We start from the raw sequence: 4,467 nt of genomic DNA on the forward strand, positions 1-4,467 counted from the left end.
TGTAATAGAGGTACGAATTCATATAACTATTCTGGAAAACAACTTGGAATTGTGTAAGAAAAGTCACCTAACTTTTCATGCCCTTTAATCCAGTAATCCTCCCACCAATTTTATAACTCAAAGGGGGCAAAGGCAGAAGGATGTATGCTGAAATGTTTCTAATAGCACTTATTGGAGTTCTCATCAGTTTAAGTAATGGTTAAATAAATTGTGGTATATTTGAAAGGAATAGCAAGTTATACATGCTAAATTTGTAGTTTCATATGCAATCATCATTTTATTATACTATGTTATAGAAATGCTTGCTTTATTACATAATTTAAAAATAAAATAAATGAAAAAGGAACATGAATGTATTAGAATATTTTGTGCCCCAGGGTTATGAGAAATTGAGAGAATTATTGGAAGACTTATGAACTGATGCAAAATAAAGAAAGCAGAACCACATAAACACTGAACGGTGACATGATTATATATATATATACATATATATATATATATATATATATGTATATATATATATATATGAAATAAACATTAAAAGATAGCCAAACTCTGATTCATTGCAATGATTCATCTTGTTCCTGAAAAATAAACAAACTTCTTTTTTCTATAAAGAGTTGGGGTACAATAATTAAGGAAAGTTGCATAAGTTATAAGGTATGATCATTTGATCAGTAGATTTTCCTTAAACTTTTTTTTGTCATGAGGAAGTCAGTGATAGAAAATGGTCAGTTATTAGGAAATGACTGAGTTTTTTAAAAACATCAATGGAACTTTATAAAAAATCCATGAATCCACTATTATGTTGCTCCTTTTATAATTAATATAAGATCAGGGCAGCTAGGTGGCGTAGTGGATAAAGCACCGACCCTGGAGTCAGGAGTGCCTGGGTTCAAATCCGGTCTCAGACACTTAATAATTACCTAGCTGTGTGGCCTTGGTCAAGCCACTTAACCCCATTTACCTTGCAAAAACCTAAAAAAAAGATCATAAAATAATGTTTCTTTTTAAATATATTTTATTTTCCTCAATTACATGTCAAAACAAATTTCATCATTTTTTAAAGTATTGAGTTCCAAATTCTATCCTTCTCTCCCTCCTTCCCTGAACAATCTCTTATAATTTTTACATGTGCAATCGAGTTAAACATTTCCATATTAGTCACTTTGTACAAGAAAACAGTATGAAAAAGATGTCATGTTGTTGAATGTTTCTTTCAAAAAAGAAGTGTTTCCATGAAACAAAGAAATTAGGATTATCAGTCAACTTGTAATAACTGAAAATCATGGAATCTAAAATGAGAGGGATACTTGGCCTAACCCCTTACTTACAGATTAAAAAAGGAGGCCTGAAGATCTAATAAAGTGAAAAGATTTCCCCAATGTCACATAATTAGTGAGTGGAGCCAAGATTTGAACTCTGGATCTGACTCTAACTTTGCAAAACACTAGAGTCTTGCCTTGGAATCAGGAAGACAAGGGTTTGAGTTCTGCCTCACACACATATTAGTTTTATATCCATGTTCAAGTCACTAAATCTCTCAGCTTGCTAGGTGGTATTTTATGACTATTAATTGCAGCTAAGATACTAGAGAAAGGCATTTCTTCCCCCAAGATTTCCCATACTAATGAAATCATAGCTCCAAACAAAAACAAATGTTTAATCTAATAGTAATCTCCACCCATTCTTCTCATTATGAAGAAAGTTTTATTGTTTACATTATAAACATATTAATAATTTGTCAATAGAAGATTAAAAAAAAGGAAAAAGGAGACTGAATGAATCAAAGGGTTAGAGTCTTGTGAAATGGTTCATTACACTAAAGTAATAGAGAAATGAAAAAGCTCTTTCTGATCTGAAGGGACAAGAGTAGAAAAACAAGGAAGGAATTACAGTAAAGGTATGAGACCAGATTTGAATTTATATCTTCCTTATTCCAGGTCCAGTGATGTATCCACCTATGGAGACAAAGACTGAATATGATGTTTAGTATACTAACAGATATGATATGGATATTTTAAGTTGTCAAAGGTATGAGTATTTAAGCTCTTAGTGCATTTTCAAAAGTACCTCTGAAGAGGTTACTGTTAGGAAGGGACACAAGTATGAGTGTTCAGATTAATTTGGGCAACACAGTAAATATATCTATAACCAATGTGAGATTAGTTGAGTGAGAACTGGTCTTTTAAAAGTCATAAACTCAGTTATATCTTTTAAGTGACCACCAGATTAACACCATTAAGCTTCCAGTGATGCCTTTGCCTTCTATACTTCAGAGTCAGCTAAACAGACTATTTATAGCTCTTGACAAGGGCATTGTTCATCCTGGCCAGTTCTGGCATTAGGGTTGATTAGAATACAGTGAATGACCTTATTCCATTTGTTCTGGTACTGCCATTCCCAGAGATGGATCATTTTTATTTGAAATCAACTCTCCTCTGTTATAATTAGATACAACACTGTGATACCATTTAACCTTATTTAATATAAATATAAGTGGGAATTCCAGTACCTGGGGTAAATAGTCAGGTAAGTTTTTATTTTCTTGGGCTCAATTATCTCAACTATTTTGGTCTGTTTTTATTTATTTTTTAAATTTTATTTATTTATAGCAATGGGGTTAGGTGACTTGCCCAAGGTTACATAGCTAGGCAATTATTAAGTGTCTGAGGCCAGATTTGAAGTCAAATCCTCTTGACTCTGGGGCCAGTGTTCTATCCACTACACCACCTGGTTGTCCCCTTTTGGTCTCTTTTTAAAATTTTCAACATCTTGGTCTTCCTCTGAAAGTTCTGATAACCATAAGATCATAGAATTGGAACTGCAAGGAAAATCAAAAGTTATCTTTTCTGCATCCCCTGTTTTACAAAAGAGGAAACAGAGGCTTAGTTGTACACTGTAGTTTTACTCAAGCTGGTCTCCTGACTATTCCTAATGGGTTCTTTTTTTTTTGGGGGGGGGGGTTCCAAATAGGAAATTTATTTAAACAGGTCAAATAAAACTTGTGCCTCCTTGCCTCTGCACTTAGAAGAATGTGTTGGGCCCCTTGGTAGTAAAGCGTGGTTTGTGCTGGCCGCAGAACTCTGTGGGGCAGAGGGAACTTGATTTTGGAGTCGTGAAACTGCTTGACTGCCTGTCGGCGGCACTTGCTGGCAGGAATTTCTTCCACTTTCATGATCTGGATGGAGTGGGCTCGGGCACGGTGACGGGCCCCCATATCTCGGTAGCACTGAGTGACGGCACCAGCAGTGGTCTCTATACTCCCTGTACATGTTGTGGGTTCTGCTCCTGGAATCGTAACGCAGCCAGATGCCAAAATTTTTCACCCTAAGAGGGGACTTTTCAAAGACCTGTCCACAGTATACGATCTCTCTAGAAGACTTCTTCATCTTTTTCAGCTGGGACACAAAGTACCAGAATCGGGACTTTGCTAGGACATGGTTAGGAGCAAAGATCCGCATGCGATAAAGAGGCGGCACTGGACTCTTGGGAGTAGGCAGGCATCTTCCAACTACCTTCATGGTGTGCCGCCTCACTCCCCGCCAACCCGCAAAAAAAAAAAAAAAATCTCCTAATGGGTTCTTATCTCCCATCTCAACACCTTTGGCCTTGTTATTATTCAATCACTTTCAAGTCTTCATGACCCTATGGATGCTGTCCTTGGGGTTTCTTGGAAAAGATACTAGAATGGATTTGTCATTTCCTTCTCCAGTGAAGTAAGACAAGTAGAGGTTAAGTGATTTATCCAAAGCTAACCAAATTTGAACTCAGGTCTCCCTGACTTCTAGTACTCTATTCACTGAGATATCTATCTGCCTCTTAACAGTTTTCTCCCATCTCAACTCCTTTGTTCAAACAGTGTTCTGTGTTTGGAATTTACTCCTTCCCACCTTTACTTCTTAGATTTCATTGTTTCTTTAAGATTTAACTTTCACTCTACCTTCTATATGAAGTCATTCTTATTCTCTCCCAGTTCCAAAGACCTTCATTCTAGAAATTCATTTGTGTTTGTTTTGTAATATATTGATGTTTACTAATTATATTTTTTTCTAATCCCAGAACCTAGAACAATGATTAGCACAGCCTAGGTGCTTAGTGGTGATTTCTTTATTGAGCAATAGATCCATCTGGTTTAATCAATGTTAAACAAATAGTAAGATATTCATTGTTAAGGAAGGTGGAATCATGGGGGAAAACATGGGATTTAACATAAGAGGACATGGATTATGATCCTGGCTCCCTTATTAACTAACTGAACAATATAGGGTAAATTTCCTCTGCACTCTGGACTTCATTTTCTCATCTGTAAAATCAGACACTTTAATTGGATGGTCTCTCATCTCTTATAGTTCTGGAGCCCATGATTCCAAATAGAATCATTTGGGAACCTACATTACCCCTTCAGATGAATACCTGGCATGGAAGTCAGTAAATTTAAGGTAAAAGACTCAGCAAATGGCAGTC

General features: G+C 35.9%; 1 pseudogene; it reads right to left on the reverse strand.

The window, feature by feature from the left end:
* Nucleotides 1-3,012: 3,012 nt before the first annotated feature.
* On the reverse strand, nucleotides 3,013-3,524 carry LOC141492220 (large ribosomal subunit protein eL20 pseudogene; annotated as a pseudogene).
* Between the last annotated feature and the right edge of the window lie 943 nt (nucleotides 3,525-4,467).

Source organism: Macrotis lagotis, chromosome 6 (assembly GCF_037893015.1).
Source record: "Macrotis lagotis isolate mMagLag1 chromosome 6, bilby.v1.9.chrom.fasta, whole genome shotgun sequence".
Classification (NCBI taxonomy): domain Eukaryota; kingdom Metazoa; phylum Chordata; class Mammalia; order Peramelemorphia; family Peramelidae; genus Macrotis; species Macrotis lagotis.